The 22,577-nt window shown below is 42.2% G+C and overlaps 1 pseudogene; it reads left to right on the top strand.

Moving 5' to 3' along the window:
• The first annotated feature begins 14,512 nt into the window (after positions 1-14,512).
• LOC149190152 (large ribosomal subunit protein uL30y-like) overlaps positions 14,513-22,577 on the top strand; it is a 34,668-nt pseudogene continuing 26,603 nt past the window's right edge.

Genomic DNA, 22,577 nt, shown 5'->3' with positions numbered 1-22,577 from the left:
ATGATTAATATTGGTCCTCTGTGATGAGGCTTAAGGAGTAAGAATCCGCTGGGCATGGGGACCTCTTTATGGGACTATACGATGGGAGTGTCTCTAGATGTCTCGATCCTTGCCAAGGCATAAGTTCCTGCTAGTACTTGCTTGCAAGTTGTTGATGCTAACTACATCCACATTTTGTGAAAGAAGTGAAAATGATAAGTTATTGAGCCAATATTTCATATTAGTAGAATTGGCTTAGAGTTTTATTTGTTTATTTATTCGAAATTGAAATAGTATCTCTTATTTGGATCCTAGTGAGTGAGTTTATGAAACTAGTGTGAGAAAGTTTGAAAAAAAAGAGATTAAATTATGTAAAAGTTGGTGTGACAATTTTTGTAGCAAAAGAGCTTCAATCAGGTAGAGATTTGTTGTGTAAGAGTTCCTCGAGTATAAATGTTGATCTAGGGGATAAACAATATGCTCAAAAATTAAAGTACTCAAAATATTTCGAAACTAGTGTCAAAATTATAGAGCTCGTCGTTCTAATTTCAACGACGCTTGAATCACTTCAATCCGACATTGTATGAGGAAGTTATCGCGTTCTGAACTTTTGACTAAACAAAAAAAGTTAAAGTGTAGGGTTGACTGTTGGGTAGCGGAAGCCCCACGCAACGGTTAGGAGGCTCGAAGCTGGACATTTTGGGTAAAGTTAGGGTAAAGACTCCGCTGAAAGCGCGAAGCGCGAATTATAATGGGTTGAGTCAAAGGGTAGTCCGCCCGAAAATAATGTAAAGAAATGTAAATAGAGTCGGCTCGCGCAAGGATCGCGGGCCAGGGAAGGGTATAAATAGAGCGAGGCTCTATGGGTAGAAGCAAGATAGTTTTTGATAATTAATCTGGAATATGGAATGTAATGGGTTCTTGAAGAAGATAGTCTGAAAGCGTCTGTAAGTTCGAGTCAAGGGTTGGGGTAGTAGATAGAGGCTCTGTAGCTGTGTGCGCAAAGGCCTGGAAAGTCCGCAGCTGTGTGCGCGAACCCCTGTAGCTGAGTGCGTAGGGCGGATCTGAATGTATTGAGGATAAGTGGAAATAAAAATAAGTTTCTTCTGAAATTATATACTCCTTCTGCACTGTCGTGAATATGACTTTCATAATATCTGTTTAATTTAAATTGCTTATTGCATGAATGAATGTAAATCTGGGTTCGTTTTAATGTGCGAATCAGTTGTGTTGGTTAAATGTTTGCTTAAAGATCCTGTTAAGTTGTAACTGCATCCTCCCATAGAATAGCGCACTAATAATTATAATCAATCTGGATCTGTGCGAATACCAAGCAGCACAGAGCTTTAAACCAATGCGCGAAACCTCTAGACCACACCAAGACATCCCTAGGGTGCGGAAACCTGGTTCCAGCACCCTCTCTTGCTACCTCGGGTGAGACTTCAGTCCGCGCTCTGCAGGCTGTTGCCGAAAGGGCCGGTAGCTGCGGATTTGTTTAGCTAAATAATTCTTCCGAACCTGGGTCAGGTCCATATAAGCCAACAAATGGTTCTGTTGCTGGGACCGGGATCTGCCTAAGGGGTGTCTAATGTGGGAACACTGGAATCCTACGAAGAAAGAGCTTGAATATTGGTGGGCTCTGAAGCTTCACGAGTTCGCGGTTCAGGAAAACAGAAACTCGCGGATATTGGAGTAACAATGGTTGGATTGCTATATATTCACGGATATACACAAGATCTTCTTCGTAACATTTCCAATAGAATTGTACGAGTGGATTGTGAAGTTAGCTGATAGCGTGGGGAGGTGCAGATTAGACCAGCTGATAGTGTGGACTCCAGAACTGGTGCATAGGCTGGAAGCCACCGAGGATAGACTTGTGTGCGTGGTGGACCACTGGTTAGATCGGATCATAGGGATTTATCACTGAATTCGCGATAGATACAACCATAAGTTATAGCGAAGCAGAAAGGCAATTTCTCCAAGGACTGTGGGGTAGGTACATCAAATCATTGAATACTTGGATTAAGATGTTGTTGTGCAAAAAACAGATCCTGCGCGTATATTGATGTCTGGAGTAACGCGGAGCGGAAAGGGTTATTGGAGAGTAGGAGAAGTAAAGAACAACTCTTTGATTTCTATGTCGCAGGAAAGCGAGGAGGATCTTGCCAAGTTCTCAACTGGAAGTGCGGTCTAGTTGATTAAAGAATGCTTCCCACTGATACCACCTTCATCTACACCGCCACCCGCTTCACCCACATCAAGTCCATCCACACCAACACCACCTCCACCCCCTCCACCACCAAAAGCTGGGATGGCAACTGTAGTCAAGTTACCGACATTTCAGGGTGTAGGGAATGAAGAGCCAAGTCGGTTCTGGTTTGTGATAAAATTTGTATGGGACGCGCAAGGCATAACAGATGAAAACATTAAAAAGGCCATGCTAGTTAGTGCACTACAGGACCGTGTGCTGACATGGTACATAAAATACTCAACCAACCATCCGAATGAGGGAATAGTGGCGATCCAGGATGCGCTTAATAAAGAGTTTGGCCGACCAAAGTCTGAAGCCCAGTCGGTCATTGGGTTCAAGGAGATAGCAATGTTTCCTGGTGAAACTCCGTGGGATCTGGACCAAAGGTTAAAGAGTACTATTCGTGAAGCTAACATGACTTTGACAGATGGGTAGCATTGTGCGTGGTTTGTGGTGTCATTAACACCCCATCTGAGGACGGCTTTGTCACAACATAAGATCTCAACCCAAGCCGAGGCACTGGAAATAGCAATGAGGTTACACGTGACCCCAATACTAGACCTAGGGTTGGGAGTTCAGCAAATCCACACACAACTTCAAAACTTGAGTCTGGAAGTGCAAATCTTGAAGCAAGGAAGAGTGTCCCGACCATAGGTACGCCCGGAGGTGGGCTGTATTAAATGTAAGAGCCAAGCGCACGATAAGGACCATTGTCTTGTCTTCGCGAACTATTTGGCGGGAGGAGGTCCGATGCCGTTAAAAGTAGAAGTACAAGCAGGACCAAGTGCCACACCTGCGCTCTGGTGCACGATTTTCCAGGAGGGAGGGAAGCATGCGACAGATAACTGCCACCTCTTACAAAAGTATACCCAGACCTCACAGCAGTTGTATTGTAACTTTTGTCGATTGGTAGGACACGATGAGCGAACATGTCGAAGTTATGACTTAATGCTAGAAAGAACCCTAGCTTACGGGTGCAGACTGAAGTACGGGGAGGATTTCAAGGATGCGGTTGGGGAAGAGGATTGGGGCCCGGACGGGGCTGCAGACAACTAATTTGTTATAATTGTGGTGGACAGGGACACTACGCTCGCGACTGCATGAACCCAACCAGGATCTCATGCCCCTACTGTGAGCAGTTTGATCACGAATTGGTAGACTGTCCAACCTTAATTGCCCAATTGAGCGAAAAAGGAGTACTCCAATCTCCACCAACCCAGAATGTCCAGATGATGCACACGGAACCTCGCGAAGAGGACCCCAGTATAAATATGGTACTAAGAAGCGGCGCAACTGTAGGAGGGAATGAAGACGGGAAGAGGTGCGACCTACCCATGCAGGAACATAACACTGAGCCAAAACAGGGGAAGACGGGGCCAAGAGAAGCTCAGTGGGGCTTTGTAAAAGCTTCTACCCCAGGAAGGAGGGATCAAATGGAGGCAGGAGTGGACCCCTCCATGATCACTACCTTTCTTGAAACCTGCATGAAATTGCTGTGCGATCGTGAGGCTGTTCAAGGATTGCAAGAACTGATCACCAGGTGCGCCGGATCTAGTGAACTCCAGGTCGTCCGGAAGATAGGAAGACATGCTATGCGCACCAGACGAGAGATGAGACTGACCGTGCAAATCGGTGACTATGAAATGGAACAAGTCATCCTGGATCTAGGCTCGGATGCAAACGTACTGCCTAAACAAACCTGGGAGCGTATGGGCAAGCCCACACTGCAATGGTCCCCAATTCAATTACGAATGGCCAACCAACAAAAGATCTTACCAATGGGCCGATTGCAAGGAGTAACGGTGGATATCGACGGCGTAAGTACCCAAACCGATTTCGAAGTTATAGAGATTGTTGATGACAACAATCCTTACCCTGCACTACTCGGAATTGATTGGGCCATAGACATGAAGGGGATCATTAACTTAAAAAGACGCAAGATGACATTCGAAAAGAAGTCACTACGGGTAGTAGTTCCGCTGGACCCAGCGGAAGGAGAACGCTACACCGAACCTGTACACGACGAGGAAAGTGACAATGAACTGGATTGCATTTATCAAATAACAACGCAAGACCTAGATCGAATGCAGTCCGCCGATAATAGAAGAACCTCATGGGAATGTGATAGCATCTGCACCATGGATTCCGAGGAGGAGGCAGAGCGATGGAAGAATCGACTACAGGTCGTTACGACACTCAACTGCAATATGGTGACCCGGTCGGTACGACGCGTAATGACAGAAGAAAGACCACAATCGGAGAAGAACGACGCGACAGCTGAAGCACAGCTCGCCTTGCTCAGTACATTATGTGTAATCCAGGAGCAGCCTAATGTGCCGAAAGACGGGTTGCGCGCACCTGGAGGGGAGCCGCAGAAGCTGGGATGTAGGCGACGATTTCAAGTCCAGATTAGAGGACGTGCGTGGCTGCCACGATGGCATAAAGTGGTAGTTCGAAAGATACGGATGCCCATCGGACGACTGACAATTCACCCGGACCTGCGTGGAACACAGGGTCACAAAGCTGGGAGGGACCATCCCTCTACAGCCCAACCAACCACTACAGGTGCAACTCACTCCACCAGTAACGACGTCAGTGATAGAGTTCAACGGTTTGGGAACCCATTCTGCATAGAAAACTATGACTCGATGAGTTAGAAGAAACTGGGGCTCAACTCTGCGCACGAAGTATGAAGCTGGACAGAGCAATTGCGGAATTGCAGTTAGAAGTTGCCTACCTAGATTACGGGAAGGAATTGCCAAAGGAAACTGATGTGGCTGGCTCTCCTACCCTGTTACAAGCATTGACCCTGCTAGCGTGGTTGCGACTGCACCTGAGAGAACAGGGATGTGCGTGCCATAATTCAGTAGTAGAATCGAAGGAACGTATAGGGTGCTCGCGACCCGGGCTAGTCGGGAAATGGAAGACCCGTACTAGGGGTTCGCCCACCTGACTATCCATAGGAGACCCAGTCCTAGCGCCCCATGCAGTTGAAAGAGGGTGCGGGATGATAAACCAGGCTGTTGTAGAGTTGCGCGACAGAACCACCACATACATACAAAAACCGCATCTGCGTCCCTGGGGATTCGCTGCCGCGAAGGAAAGATGGAAAGCGACCGTTGCAGGTACTATTCATGATATGATGACCCATTTAAAGCACTACGAAGCCGGCGGCGGGAAATTAAGGCAGAGGAATAACTGCCAAAATTGCATTTATGAACTATTGCAAGGGCAAGCAGTCAATTTTGAATGTCGAACCATATATAATTGGAGTTAGGATCATGCCACCACGTCTTACCACTCTGCAAGAAAACTGCCTTGCATCAATAGCATGATGAGTGATGAGCAATTCAAAAATAGTCCATGGTTTCAGGCATTGCCCAAGTATTACCAAGACGCAATCTTGAAGGCACAAGATCCTACTGTGGACAGGCTGCAAACAACCACGCCGCAGACCACCGAGCTCCCCAAATCTCCCCGGACGCCGCGACCAAGAAAGATCCCCAGAGCCCAGACCCAGTAAGAAGGTCACCCCGACACCTGCAATCTGGAAAATTCACAATGGAGGAGAAGGCTAAAACTGTTATAATTGAAAGTGAGGACGAAGATGAGGGTCCTCCCACATACGTCGAAGAAGTCCTCCCTGAAGAAGATCCCATACAGCCAGTACGACGACCCAAGTATGTGCCACCAAGCAAAGGGAAGGCCAAGGTACCTGCAAACCTGGATGAAGTCACCTCTGTAATCGTCACCCCGTCGCTACCAAAAGATGTGCCAATGGAAAACTCGGTGGTTGGCCATGTTGCGACAATGAAGTTCGAAGATTGGGACCTTGCAGATATAGTAAAATTTCCCCATCTGGCGATGGACGAACTAATGGACCAGAAGATAGAAGGGACGGTGACAACCCTACAGCCAAAGGAGTGGCTACAGGAGGTGGACAAAGCTAGATTGCTCTGTCTCTTGTCGATTCCTCACTTCCTCCGACCCCCTATCACCATGTTGGTCATAAAATAACTGCTCTGTTTAGTTCATGAGGACATATTATGGGTTGGTAAACCCGTCCGTATAACAACGAAACTTGTTCATCGGGTTTCGCACCTCCCCTGTGATGGGAGAGACCCTCGGGAGATTACTGATAAAGGTAATGATGTCGCAATGATAGAACGACTGAAAAAGAAGTACCAGCTCACCAAGGGACAACGAGGGTATATCATTAATAGTATCTCCGACAATGCAGTCTGCGTTGCCACCTAGTTGTTGGCAGGGAAAGTCATGAGGAAATGCCGTGGCACTGAGGTCCCCATCGTCGTTATCGCTCTTGCTGAGGAATGCGCAACCGGCGTACGGTTCAATTGGTCACAGTTCCTTTGTGAAGAGTTTCAGACCAATTGCCGCGAGGTGTAGGAGGAAGGCATGAGATTCCATTATGCATGGCTGCTCCTGTCCATCATGCTGGTCGCCACTGATTTACCCAAGGAAAGCCAGTTTCCAGTCTTGGATCCGGAATGGCCTGAAGTCGCTCGCTATGCTTCCCTTTGGGCGACAAGGGACGCGGGATGAATTCGCAATATCAAAATCTTTTGGGTATTAATGGATGCGACTGTGCGTCAGTGGATTAATCAGTTACCCCGCTTAACTGACGAGATCTATGAAAGCATGAAGCACATTGCCGAATTTAAAGCAGACATGCATCATGTCTACATCAGGGCGCGCAAGGACCCGACCCAGGCATGGAAATCACTCCGGTTTATTGCTATTAATGACGTTATTGACGGGATTGTGGATACTTGGCTAGCAGCCTGGCGCAGACCCTTGGCGGAAGAGCGTGACGAGGCTGCCATTCGGAAAAAAAAGGAGGAAGCCAAGCGCACCGCACAACAAAAGCGGAATGCACAGTTGGCCGTGCAAGTTAAAGCAGCTCGGGAGGCGGCACTCGCAGCAGCAGGAAAGACACAACCAGGCGAGGAGACATCGACAAAGAACAAAGGTAGTCAGAAGGAAACCACTCAGCCGGTTACGACAGGCACTACTACGGGGGCCCCTTTAAAGTGCTTAGCAACACCAGAGCGGCCGAAGCCATGGAAGAAGGTGAAGGCATCTAAGACAGACAACGAGGTGACCACCCTAACCAAGGGTGACCTGAATGACATCGAAAATGCCATTCGCGAGGCCACACGTGATGCAGTTGACGAAGCCATGTCCGAGCAGCAGATTGTGTTGGGGGAGCTCTGTACACAGTTACAGACATTAGGAATCCACGTCGCAAGTGAAAGTACTGCTACAAAGGGTTCCGGTATGGTAGCTACGGAACCATTACTGAAGACCCAAGTCGCCTATTCTGTTGCAATTCCAGCAGGCGCGTTGATCATCGACAACGCGGAGGACAGAGCTGTGTTGGGACGGCTTATAGGACTGGGACTCAACATAGCCACTTTGCCACGAGAAAGCTTGCAGCAGCTCCAGGACAGCGCCACGATAGAGCTCCGCAACCGGGAAGGCCGTACCGAACAAATCCTCCAGGAGTAGAAAATAAATCTCGAACAGTTGCGCCTCCAACGGGACGAAGCCATCACACAGAACCATCAAGTGCAACAGATTATCGCAGAAGCTTGCTCAAGTGCCCTTGAGCTGGAGATTACGACTGATCTCCCTATTGAGACCCAAATTCAGAAGCTGGCTACTGGGTTTCGTAATGCTAAGGAGGAGGCTGCGCGGATCCATCAGGAGCTTAGTGTGCATATTGCAGAGTTAAAATTGCAGACTCAGCCGACGACACCCCCTGAGATTATGGAGCAGTGCAAGAACATCATCACCACCGCCCGCACAATGCTTATAAGGACGCTAAAGGAATGTATGGACTTGTTCACACAGTCGATTGTCACACTCATGACACTTCAAGAGGATCCAACCCTTCAGCGCTTGGAAACCGAAGCTTGGGAGCTTCAAGAAGCCTATGATAGGATCAAAGGAACCGTGTCGACTATCATTATTACGCAACGCCTGGCTAAGATAAGGGAGGCCCAAGACCTAAAGATCCAAGTTGATGCAGCCCGACAGAAGGCAGCCGTGATTAAAGCCTGTCTCCAGCCATGGCTGGACGAGGCATTTGCAGTTTTGACCACCATAGAGCGCAGGGTATCTCATATGCAAAGCGAGTATGCCACCATTGAGACAACACCGCTAGAGACTGAGTTGACGGCCACACGCGTGGAAATGATGCAACGAATGACGGAAGAATTTGCTGCTAGAACAAGTGAAGCATAGAGGATGCTAACCGCCCTACGCGAGAAGATTACTGTGCCAGCCGAGTGACTCGGGACGAGTCACGATGATTGTGTTGGGGGACTATTGGGTAGCAGAAGCCCCGTGCAACGGTTAGGAGGCTCGAAGCCGGACATTTTGGGTAAAGTTAGGGTAAAGACTTCGCTGAAAGTGTGGAGCATGAATTATAATGGGTTGAATCAAAGGGTAGTCCGCCCAAAAATAATGTAAAGAAATGTAAATAGAGTCGGCCCGCGCAAGGATCGCGGGCCAGGGAAGGGTATAAATAGAGTGAGGCTCTATGGGTAGAAGCAAGAGAGTTTTGGATAATTAATTTGGAATATGGAATGTAATGGGTTCTTGAGGAAGATAGTCTGAAAGTGTCTGTAAGTCCGAGTCAAGGGTTGGGGTAGTAGATAGAGGCTCTGCAACTGTGTGCACAAAGGCCTGGAAAGTCCGCAACTGTGTGCGCGGACCCCTGCAGTTGAGTGCGCAGGGCGGATCTGAATGTATTGAGGATAAGTGGAAATAAAGATAAGTTTATTATGAAATTATGTACTCCTTCTGAGCTGTCACGATTCTGACTTTCATAATATTTGTTTAATTTAAACTGCTTATTGCATGAATGAATGTAAATCTAGGTTCATTTTAATGCGCGAATTAGTTGTGTTGGTTAAATGTTTGCTTAAAGATCTTGTTAAGTTGTAACTGCATCCTCCCATAGAATAGCGCACTAATAAATATAATCAATCTAGATCTGTGCGAATACCGAGCAGTGCGGAGCTTTAAACTAGTGCGCGAAACCTCTAGACCACACCAAGACATCCCTAGGGTGCAGAAACCTGGTTACAACACCCTCCCCTGCTACCTCGGGTGAGACTTCAGTCCGCGCTCTGCGGGCTGTTGCTGAAAGGGCCGGTAGTTGCGGGATTTGTTTGGCTAAATAATTCTTTCGAACCTGGGTCCGGCCCATATAAGCCAACATTGACTGTGCAATCTGTATGTTGACATGGCAGTCTGTATGCAGATGTGGTGCTGACATCATTACATGACTAGAAAGTATAGATGTTAGGAGAGAGCCAATCAGAAGTTGACATTTGGGCCAATCATGTGAGGACACATGACCCACTATTATTGGTTTAAAGGTTTTGGAGATGGGCCAATCACAGAGTGACACATGGCCCAATCCTAGGGAGTCAGGTGGCACTTTAGATGGCTTGCTTGAAAACCCAACGAGCCTCTGGTAGATTTGAACTCCAACGTGGCACTCTGGATGGTGCCAAAATTTGTTTGAACAACCGCCAAGCCTCCGAGAATTTCAACCTCCCAACCTCTGATTCACGAAACAGTCGTCCGACCAACCGGGCTATAACACCTCTTACTAAACCATGGGTGCAATATTATATTTAATTTCATATGCATTGGCGGTTGGGGTTAATGGGCATGCTGGTAAGCGCCCCCGACTAGATTGACCCATGGTTTGTGGCATATGTCATGACTGTCGACATAACAGGTGGGGGCGGGGTGCATGGCACATTACCCGCGCCCAAGGCCTAAAGGTTCAAGGCCATATGTATGACGTGGGGAAATGGGAGTGGGTGATTTGGGCAAGGGCAAAGGCCTATTAATTTTTTTCAATATATAACAAACCAATGCAATCAATGATGGGAGGTGCGGGTTGAACATATGACCTCCACCATACTATTCCTATACCCTACCAATTGGGATATTATCATTTTTATTACCAAATTTGTAGAGCGTTCTGGTTCTATTGCCAAGTTTACATGAAGCTTTGAAGAAAGAGGCACAACTTGCTCATCTTTTAGCCTTTTTGAGCTTAAGAAGAGCCTAGATAGGGGTTTTTGAGCATTTTGGACACAATGTCAGTGTTATTTTTGTAGGTTGAACCTTGTGTGTTTATGTATTGATCATTTGAGAATATAATAAAGTAGTCACCACCAAAAGCTGGACCCAGAGACATAGCCCAAGATGGGTGAACTCCGTTATCAATTTGATTTTGTTTGACGTTGCATGTTTGTCCACTTTTAACTATTAAAATTCTGCAAATTTACTTAAGTTTGTGTACTTTTGCAATCACAATCCATTTCCTAAAAGACAGGAACTATTTTGAAAATTATTTAATGAAACATTCACTTTTCATTTTGGATAAGCTTGGTATAAGAGCATGGTTTTTGTGAAGGTTTGACAAAATTCATAAGGTTTTTGAATGCTTACAAGGTCTAGATTGAGAAGAGGAGAAGGAGCACTTAAAGAATGTAACCCTCAAATTGGCTCAAGAATACCACATACTCCACAAGTCATGACACATGAAGAAGGAAAAGGACAAAAACTGATGTCTAAGGATAAGAAAGTTTTTAGAAAATCTTTCTTTGATATGATTGAGATGGTGAAAATGTTGTGTAGTGAAAGAACAACAGGTTGCAAGGAGAAAGTTCTAATCAACCAAAAGGTGATGGCGGTAATGGGAGAAAGCCTCCAACACCTCCTCCTCCTCCTTCACCTCCATCCTCACCTCCTTATTCACATAGACCTACTCCTCCTACATCTCCAAGAGGACATGTTAAGTTTGCTTTGCTTAAGCTTGATGTAAAGTTTGAATCTCCAATGTATAATGGGGAAGTAAATGCTGAAAAATTAGATAATTGGGTTCGTTAAATTGAAGCTTATTGTAGGATCCAAAAGATTGATGATGATGTCACAAAGATCCAACTTGCTTCTCTTCACTTGGAAGGTGTAGCTCTCATCTGGTGGGAGGCTAGAACCTAAGATCATTTGAAGAAAAGTGGTAAAATGATCTCTTCTTGGAATGATTTTATAGTTCCATTAAAGAGGAAATTTTATCCATTAGCTTATATGCAAAAAAAAATAATGGATTGGAAATTTTTTAGACAAGCTAAAGGTGAGAGTGTCCAAATTTACACACAAGAATTTAGAAAAAGAGCATTAATCTTGGGTGTTGATTTGACATCACAAGATACCCTCCTTAAATATATAGGTGGATTGCATAATTATTTGAGACACACTATACTTATGTTTAATCCAACCAATCTAGATGAAGTATGTGTTCAAGATACTCATTTAAAATCAAGAGGCAAGAATTTTCCTCAAGAGTCGAACAAGAAACCTTTTAAATCTAGAGACAAAGGAAAGGGTAAATTTAAAGGCAACGGTAAGAAGAATGTTACAGTCAAGAAAGAGGGAGAAAAACTTACATGTAGATAGTGTACAAAATATGGCCATGATGAAGACCATTGTTGGAAATTACATCTAGAATTGAGACCAAAGAAGTTCAATAACAAGGGGAAACAAAAGACCACTGCTACAACTCAACAAGATTTAGGTTTTGATTTAGGTGATTAAACCAAAATCACAATCATGGGGATGAAAGGTATAACTTCTAACACAAGTACTAGTTCGTAACAACCTCGAGTTAAAATTTTATGTAATAATTTAATAAAGAAAAAATAAGACCAAGGTCATGAGACACATATTCCAAGCTGAATGTTGGGAAAAACATCCTAGTGGATGCTCATTTGGTTTATTATGGCTAAGTGGGAATTGACAAAGTTAATGAAAAAGGATTTGAAAAGGCAAAGATGCATTATCTGTCATTTTATTTATGAAAATAATATAAAATCGGAGAAAAGGAAGGTGTAAGGTCACATGTTGCGTGTGAGGAGGAAATTGATGGAAAATAGAGGAAATTGAAGAAAATAGAAGCCTCAATGATAAAAAGGCTTCTTAGGATCAGTTCATAACCTTTTCACACTTTTGGGTTAGATTTGTCTCTCGATTCTCTCTCTCTCTCATTCTCTTGCACACTTGGAGCATTCTTGGAGAACTATAGCATTAGAGAAAGGAAGGAAAAAGAAGGACAAGGAAGCAAAGAAAATCAAGGATCAAGCAAGTAAGTGTTGGATCAAGCGGCTACAATGAGATTACTTTCCAGGTATTGAGTTGCATTTATGATTTCCTTGTTAGTTTTGGGCATTCATGGTACATGCATGTGCCTATTTGGTTCTCTTGTTGTAATTGGCATGGGTTTTTCTAGGTGTGACAATGGTTTCTTCCTTGCCTTTCCATTTCCAGATAGCCATGGTGTGATGGGGTTCTTAATTTGGTTGAGCTTGGATTTCCATTGTTTTGGAATCGGGTGAGGTGGTCTCAAGAAAATTCCCAAGGGCCTAGGAATCCCTTGACTAGCAATGACGAGATTGTGGTAAAGCCTAAGGGTGGAGACGAGAAAATTCCTCAAGGTATTAGTGAAGAAATTTAGAGGTATCCAGATTGTTTAGGGCCTAGTGATCCCTTGATCGGTTTTGGCGGGATTGCGGTACAACCAGGTAGTGTATGTTTTTTGTTTGGGCCTAGGAATCCCTTGATCAGTAATGGCAGGATTCCAATAAATCTTGGTTGTGTAGGTGAGGGTTTCAGGTCTAATATTCCCTTAACTAGTTTTGGCAGGATTTGGGTAAAGTATGAGGAATCCTTGGTTATTTCGTGGTGAGTCCTACATTCATTATTGGAATATGGCATGAGGGTTATTGGATAAAAGAAAGACTTGTTTCAACTCGATGTATGGTCGGGTGGTACATGGAAGTACCTGACTTGGTTAGCTTTTTCATATGTTAATAAGATCTCTTTACCTCTTATATTTTAAGAGTAAGTGTACTTGTTATTATGTGGATTTGATGGCTGTTCTATCATTATTAATATTATGGTTATATGTTGGTTATAAGCATGGTTTCACGACATATTCTAGTTATGGCTCTTAACATGTTTTGATTGGTAAATGAATGGTTATTCAATGCATGACCTAATAGATGTTATTTCAGATATTATGAGAGGGAATTATACCTTCTTGGTGATTCTCAGATAAGTATGAGACCCCTATGTTTAAATATGCATTTATGACCTGCAGATTGCATGTTCACAATGTGTTTGACGAAATTTCTATCATGGTTAGGCTTAGTTAGGTCAGGTTCTCGACTAAGTTTTTCGTTAATGGATTTTTCCTTTTGTCATTCATCATTTTGTAAATTATATGAAGTTCTCAGCAGAGGTTTGAATACTAGCCCTGAAAAAGTGGCTCAGATTCTGAGGTTGCATGCACAAAACTTTGGATTTTAGATTGCAGTCACTGGGAGGCAGGGTTATCCATGCCAATGGAGGGTTACAGTCAATGGATTTCTTTTTTATGCAAGTGAATGGGAGTATAGATCACTAAAAAACAAGTTAACTTAGGGTTATGGTACCCGAAGTGGTTGTTTGGCTCCTGGGGGTCCTGCAGCTCCGAAGGAAGGCCAGAAAAGTTTTAGGTTGCCGATTCCACTTCCTTAACTCTACTTAGGAGGTTGAGTCATGTCACAGTAAACATCAGCTCATGTTTACCCTGGAAGGCCAGTGAAAGTGGGTAAATGTGGGAGGGGTGGTTATAAATTGGTATCAGAGCACGGTTCAATGCTTGGACTAGATGGGTGGAATGTGTTGTCATGCATGCATGTTAGTTTTCTATGTGGTTGTTATGCATGCATTGTCATGGATATTGTTATCGTGCATGAGGTCATGGTATGCAGTTGTTATTTTCATGCATGATGTCGGTATATTGATGCGATTATGATTATACATGTATCATGCTAATCTAGATTGATTTTGCATACAAGGTAGCCTCCCCTGAGCCTCACTGAGGTATGTTAATTATGTTTATATTTTGGTTTAGCTGACATGGTATATTTGTAGGAATAAGAAGATCAAAGATGACTAGAAAAATGATGGATTACAGTTCACGAGACTCCCCTTATAGATAAGATGAGAAACCAAGAGATGTGTACTCTCCAGACATAACAACCACTTTGAGAAGTTTGAAGGCAGAGATAAGAAGTTGAAAGGAAGATAATGACAGGATCATTTAGACACAAGAGAGATTTTCCAATGCACAAGAGAAATAAGCAGAGGTCAATGCAGTCATCCTTTAGAGATTATCACACTTGCAGAGACATGGACATGCACAGATCAATTATGGATAGGAGGACAGGACTAATGGAGCATATGGTAGCACGTCTCATGGTGGACACAGGTCAGATAGGGATGGCATGGTTAGAGATGGAAGGTTCTTGGATACACCTGATAGGAGAGGTAGTGGGCAATGGGTTATACTCTAGTTTTGGCTCAGACATGCATCATGGTCATCATTGCTATCATCCTTACAGGAGGAGTGATAGGGGATATTTTCCAGACAAGTTCAAGAAAGGCAAGGAACTTACATTTGATGGAGATTTGAAGAAACAAAAATATGTAGAGGCATGATTTCTTGGGATGAAGAAATTATTTGAGTTTCATGATTACATAGAGAACATGAAGTCCATAATAGCTATTTTCAGTCTCAAAGGGAAAACATACATTTGGTGGGAAGATGTGAAGCGGGTCAGAGACATCAAGACAAAGGAGTTAAGTTGGCATGAATTCAAGAGACTTCTCCAGAAGAAATACTTATAAGAGAGGTAATATGACAGTAAAGCCAAGGATTTCTATGAGACGAAGATGGGATCAATGAAATATGAGGAGTACACAATTGAGTTCCTGGAGTTATTGAGGTATGTACCATATCTTAAGGATGAGAAGGCTAAAGTTCAGACATTTTTCAGTGGATTAGCATTAGCATTTAAGGATCGTATTGAGTATGATGAGACTCAGTTGCTGGAAAAAGTAATTGGGAAGTTGAAGCACTATTATGAGCAATGAAAGTGTAAGACTGAATTTAAGCAAGGTTGGAAAGGGAATCACAAGACTAAAGGTCAATGGCCACCGAAGTGAACAAGAACTCAAGATGCAGGTGAAAAAGAGAAAGGTGTTCCTTATAAGAAGTTTCATGTCGTTGAGAAGGGACATGGGTCTCATCTTGAAGAGCAACACAATAAAGGTGATGGTAGGAGACAATTGCAATGTTGGATAGGTGGAAAGGATCATCTCAATAAGGATTGTGCATCATATCATAGTGGTAGGCCTCAGATCTACAATGCACAGGAAGCACAAATGTTTGGGGATGTTGGATAGAGCATTCCTCAAACCTATGCATCATTGGATAACAGATAGGTGGATCACTAGGTATCTATTATTGAGATGGAAGGTAAGCTTAGTGATCATGTTATTTCTATTTTTATTGACCCTAGATATAATTATAGTTATGTTAACCCTGACTTGGTGGATAAGTGTGGTTTGAGAAAAGAAGTGCATGCAGAGTCTTGGTTAGTGAATTTGGATACATGTACTAAGAAATGAGTTCATCATTAGGTAAGATCTTGTGCATTTGAGTTGAATGGTATGCCTATATCAGTGCATCTGAATGTGCTTCCATTGGGTTCGTACATTATGCTTCTGGGTATAGATTGGTTGTATCTTCATAGGGCTAAGGTGGATTGTTATGGAAATTCTATTGAGTGCTTGGATGAAAATGGATAATAGAGAATCTTACAAGGTAAGAATAAGGCAACCTCATTTAGAATGGTTACAACTATGCAGATAAAGCGTAGTCACTGAAAGGGTGTGTATTATTTGTAGTGCATATTTCCAGTGATAAAGGTAAGCATGTTGAGGATATAGAAGTCTTGAAGAAGTACTCGGTCTTGCAACAGTTTCAGGATGTATTTCCCGTAGATATTTCAAATTTTCCGCCTCATAGGGAAGTGGAATTTTCTATTGAGTTGGTACCAGGAGTAGCACTAATATCAAAGGAACCTTACAGGATGAGCACTCCAGAGCTACTCAAAAAAGTTGCAATTGAAGGAAATGCTTGTCAAGGGATACATTACGCCAAGTGTGTCACCTTGGGGTGCATCAATATTGTTTGTGAAGAAGAAGGATGGTACTCTCAAGTTGTGTATTGATTACAAGTAGTGGAACAAGGTAAATGTCAAGAAAAAGAAATTGTTCCTGAGGATTGATGACTTGTTTTTATCAATTGAAGGGAGAAACAAGTTTTCAAAGATTGATTCGAGATTAGGATACCATCAGGTATGTATCAAAGAAGAGGATATATACAAGACTACTTTCTGGACTAGGTATGAGAATTATGAGTTTCTTTTGGTTCCTTTTGGTTTGATTAATACTCTAGCTACTTTCATGTGTTTGATGAATAGTGTGTTGCATCCTTATTTGGACAAATTGTGATTGTATTTATTGATGATATATTGATATATTCTAAGAATGTGGAAGAGCATGCCAAACAATTAGCATTAGTGTTCAGATTGCTAAGAGAGTATCAGTTGTATTCCACACTTAGTAAATGCAGTTTCTTTCAAACAGAGGTATTACTTGGGGCATGTTATCTCCAAGGAAGGCATAATAGTGGATACACAAATATAAGAGCTATCATGGAATGAGAAAGCCCTAGTAATGTGGATGGGGTTAGATCATTCATGGGGTTGACAATTTACTACAGTTGGTTCATCAGGAACTTCTCACGAATTGTGTATCCTATTACATCATTGTAGAGGAAAGGAAAGAAATTTGAATGGACAAAGGAATGCGAAACTAGTTTTCAGTAGTTGAAGCAATTACTTACACATGCTCTAGTTATAAAGATTGCAGATCCTGAAAAAGAGTTCATGGTGTGTACAAAATATTGCAAAAGAGGACTTGGTGGAGTCCTCATGCAGGAGGGACAAGTGGTATGCTACAAATCAAGGAAACTAAATGAACATGAGAAGAACTATGTGACACATGATCTTGAGTCGGCAACGATCATTAGAACAATATCATCGTCATCAGTGTAGCAGAACATGAACGAACAGTATAAGAAAATCATTCAAACATAGAGACACCAGGATTGGTCGGAGACCAGGAAAAAACCCACTATGGGGAAAACCCTTTCAAATTATTATTCTTATTATATTGTCATTAAATGATTCAGTAAAAGCGAGTACAATGATACATATTTTCATCCATACAAACATTCATCAAAAATCAACTAAACAATATCCATGAGATGAACCCAACAATGCTCATACTCAAAACCTTGTATCAGAAGCTTGAAAACAATTGTCATTGTCTGCAGTCAACTACCAAACACTACGGTCAATGAGCGAAAAATTTGGAGAAATGAAAACCCAATTTTTAAGTCCGAGGCGCATGGAGGAGGAGTCATTCATGCAAATGAGAGGTTCCAGTCACTCCCTTGAGTATGTAATCTAGTGACTACAACTGAAAGTATCCTTTGTCAAGACAACGACTCTAACCTAGAACCCTAGTTTCTAGTCGCATGGAGGACGAGTTGTGCATACGAATGAAAAGATTCAGTCACACTGATGATCTGACTAGTGAGCGAATGCAGTCGATATCTCTCTGCGTCATGCCTACGATTAAGGCCCAAAACTGTAAAACATAAATGTGAGCTTCACACCCTACAATTTCTCCTTCGTGGGAACCAATCTTCATGGACGTGCTTCAGACCTGTGTGAGCCGAAAAAAAGAAGAGAATAGAACAATGTTTCATGATGATGTCCAAATGAGGTAGAGGTCACTTGTATTTATAGCCTTCTAAGGGTACCAAATTTTCTTTAGGGTCGATCTGATCAAATATGCACATGTGCCCTTATGATTCAAAAATACACATTCCCTTGTCCAAATGTGATGATATTTAAGTTAATTTTGGTCCTCCTCAAAAGAGGAATTCAATGAAATCATCATATCGATCAAATAAGTTGTCTAAAGTGGAATTTAGCCCTAGCTTCCAATTTTAACACTCTCTCTCAACTAGGGATAATTCCATGTGCATCATGTCATGTGTATCCTATCATCACATCATATCCAATCTTATGTATATCATCATCACGTATCGTCACTGTTCATCTCGATTCATCTCTTGCTTATTCTTTCTTATCTCTTGATTGTCGCTACTCATATGCTAAACATTCTTGAATCTAAAAGAAGAAGAATTTGACATTGGAAGGGAGCCTAAGCTACCACCCTCTATTCATCAGGGAGCCACTTCTACCACCTGGAGTCACTACCAGCGGGGATCCCAATGCTACCACCCAAGAAACATCAGTGGGGAGACAAATCTATGACCCGCATAAACATTAGAGAGTCTAGCTCAATCCGTAACAACATTGGGGAGCTTAATCTCACCCCATAATCTCATGATGGAGCTAAACATCTACAACCCCATATCGAGAAATAGGTGATATAGGGGAGCACATCTCAACCCATTCGGTTGCCTATCGATATTCCCATTAATGACCCTCAAAAGTCATGTGGTAGAGCACCTACATCATAATCCGAGTTTGAGTTAGATACACAAATTACTTGTGGGTATGATGCCAACTGGGGTGTACTATGAAAATACTAATATAGGGGAGAAATATATCCAACCCTATGTGTAGCATATAGGGGATAAAAATTTGTGACTCTACTTTCCAAATATCCTCAACCCTAGGAGCCATCCATCTCAATTCCACACCCTGGGAGCTCAAACAAGAGGGAAGGGTTGGCTCAGTGTCACCGATTAACGATTCTCTCTCTAGATCAACAATCATATCATCTTGCTCATATTTGGTAATCATTAGTCTCAACGGAAGTTGTCTCTTGGTCACACGGGACATCAAATCAAATATCATATTAGAACAAAAAATATATATTTCACAGAAAGGATACCATAGTCAGCCTCCCTCTCATGGAGGTTCCAACCACAAGCCTAAGCTTGTTTCGTACATTAGAATTGTCTTAATATATGAAGGTATCTGAGTCCCAACTATATATGAAATTCTCTACCAACCTGATCCACTCATTAATATCGCAATGTATCCTTTTCATATTCAGAACTTTCCCAAACAACTTTGATTTTTCTTCTTGCTTCACATTTGGTCATGATAGCAACATCATTCTCAACCTCGGTGGTTTTTAAAGCTACAGACTTCTAATCCAAAACATCATGGAAAATATCATACTAAGGCAACACCCAAATGTGCTTATCTCATCAACAATGAAACAACATCAATACATCCATGCAATCACATAGCACAGGAATAATGTCTTCGACCAAAAAATGATCATCTTATGCCAATATCTTGAAGGGTGCTTGGTGGTAACTCAATGTGTATGAAGCAGCTCAATCATGAATTTACTTAGGTTCTATTCACAACATCTATATGGACAGGTGTTCAAATGGAACATAAATGCTTCAATCAACTATCGGTTGCCAACTCAAGCTCAACAATATCTCTTCACAACTTCTTGAAATTCAATTCGAGTATCTAAGGATTTACATGATTTCCACTTTCTAATAGCTTCACAATATATATATATTTTTTCCAAAATTCAGAAATTGATTCATCCTGCCATGATTCACTATTTCAAGGTCCAAAATCCAACTCCCTCTTACTTTGATCATGAGAGGCTCTTTTTCTGTCAAGAAAATATCATCAGTATATAAAAACCAAAATCAAAGTCATACCTTGGACCCATTTTGAAATAGAGGCCTGGATGTGTTAGAAAATTATATATTACAGAGCAATGGAACACATAAAATATATTGCAGAAATATAAACACAGAAAATAGATAAAACAAGAGAGACACAGATATACATGGTTCACCCAATTTGGGATACGTCCACGGGAAACATCCAGTCCTTCCTTTTATATTATCCAACAAACTAAAGAGATACAACCTACAACAGATCCGTTGTAATTCCCTCTTCGCTCTCACATAATCTCCTCTCTCTTTCTCACTCAGAATATAGATCTACATAGATGTAATACAATTCCCTCATATATAGTGAGGGTTTCCTTCTAGGGCAAAAGAACCCTAATCATAACTTCTACCGTCAAATCTCCGCCTAATGAACGACCCAGTTTGACTATGAAATTACAACATTTTACAAGGAAAATTTTCATCTAATTTTTAAATTCGGGTGCGCTACTCCCGATCCCCCGCCGAGGGGGGGCTCCTAAATATCATTTCTACCCCCCCTTGGACCCCCCTTGCACCGCAAATATTACGGCCGGCGTTGCCACCACATTACGAACTGGGGTCCAATGCGGTGATACCTCTGAATAAAGAAGATAATAAGGCTCCACACCCAACAATCTCCCACTTGGAGACTGATTATAGCAACTCCACCGCTGCTTCATTTACTAGACAATGATTCCACTTTGGACCTGGCTGTTTCTCATCTTCATCATCATACTTGAAGACCAATTGAAACCAAGCAAAATCTCAGTTTCTCCATGGTTACAACTTTTGTTAACATATCTGTAAGATTTTGGCTAGTGTGTATCTTTTCCAGCTTCAACTTTCCATCTTCCAACATTGACTGTATGAAATGATATATGTTTTGTCTTGGAATGAAATGCAGAGTTCTTTGCAAGATATATGGCACTCTGGCTGACACTGTATAACTTGCCCAACTCCTGCTTCTTACCCAATTCATCCAGAAACCTTTGTAACCAAATCATTTCTTTACTAGCCTCTGTAGCAGCAACATACTCTTCTTCTGTTGTTGAGAGTGCAACAACACTTTGTAGTTTTGAGACCGAACCGACAACTGTTCCACCTATGGTAAACACATACCCTGTGGTGCTTGTAGAGCCTTGAACCTGTACCTCCTTACACACCCTCTCAGCCTTCTTTTCCCATTCATTTCCTCCTTTTCCCACTCATTTCATCCACCAAGTTGATTAAATCATTGTATTTTAGGACTTTTTACATGATTTTCTAACTATGCTAAGTGACTGTTGTTTGGTTTAGAATTTTGGTTCAACGTGCTACGTTTCCGCAGCCAACACAGGTTTCCGCAGCTGATCCAAGTTTCTGCAGCCAACACAGGATTCCGCAGCTGTTTTATTAAACGATATGTTACAAGTGTCCTCCGAGAAGATGAGCCACATGGGCAAGTTCCAGGGGTCAAGGACATGGTACGTGTCCCTCCAGATCACCCAGAACAGCCATAAAAGCCCGTGGTCAACGAGGAGGCAAATACCGGTCAACAGAGGTGTTCAGCGGTGGCACGGCTCTGCGTTGCTCTGTTTTTGGGCACGTGAAGCTAGGTGGCATCATCCTCAGCCACGAAGACAATCTAGAAGCACGAATCAAACAACCATATTCCCCAGATTGAATGAACACGATGACAGTTACCTAGATCCGGGGACGCAGAAGATTCACGTGTTTTTAAACAGCTGGTTGAATAGCATAGATCTCGTTAAAGTAGTTTGCTTTTCTCCTTATAAATAAAGCGTCCTTGAACGCTGTAGAGTTAGTCGTTGATGTAATCATTTTGTATGTAATTTTGAACTCCCCACTGTACTTTACATTTGTTGTCAATACATGAGAAGACTGTTTTGCATTTAAGCGTATAACTGTTCCTTGAACCGGCTGAAGTAGGCAGAGGGCCCCTGTTTGCTGAAGTCCTGTACAGTAACCTTTAATTTCCTGCATTTCTTTTCTTGTTTCATGTATATTAGCTGTACAAATGTCTTTTAATTGTTGCGTTTTTATTTCTTTTCAACATGTATATTAGCTGTACATAAACTTTGATTTCTGTTGATTTACATTTCTGCACTTTTATGTTCATGACTGATCAGTGCGTTATGCAGGTTTCTTAGGCAAGCCCGGGACAGTTTTCCTTCTTTTCTTTTCATAACTAGTGGCATGCGTGATCATCTTGTCTATGTTGCTGACCTTCATTGTTTTGCAGTTTTGATTTTCCTTACTGTCATTTCTTTAACTTGCATATTTACTTTCTGCTCTTAGACATCAAGTTGTTCATCTATTGATGGTTCCTTTTCCATAATCAAATAACTTTATTAGGAGCCAAAATATCATTTAGTATAGCTTGATTTAGTTTGCTTAGAACTCACATTACTTGACTTATCCATAACTGTTTCTCACATGATAAATTCAGCTGAAAGGCAAAAGGTTAAGAGAAAGTTAAAGTATTGTGACTAGTCTCTTTTATGTAGTTTCACTTAGATTTCACATTGCTTAACATTTCATGTTATCTTTTCATAGAGAAGATTAAGTTGAAGAGTTGAAATAGTGTGAAATAGTTGTTCTTCCTTTTAGTTGGAT

This window comes from Pinus tabuliformis, chromosome 3_1 (genome assembly GCF_031772625.1).
Source record: "Pinus tabuliformis cultivar Carrire ecotype Pingquan chromosome 3_1, CPIR1, whole genome shotgun sequence".
NCBI classification, from domain to species: Eukaryota; Viridiplantae; Streptophyta; class Pinopsida; order Pinales; family Pinaceae; genus Pinus; species Pinus tabuliformis.
Note: the sequence above shows the minus strand (reverse complement) of the source record. Positions and strands in the feature narration are given on the sequence as shown.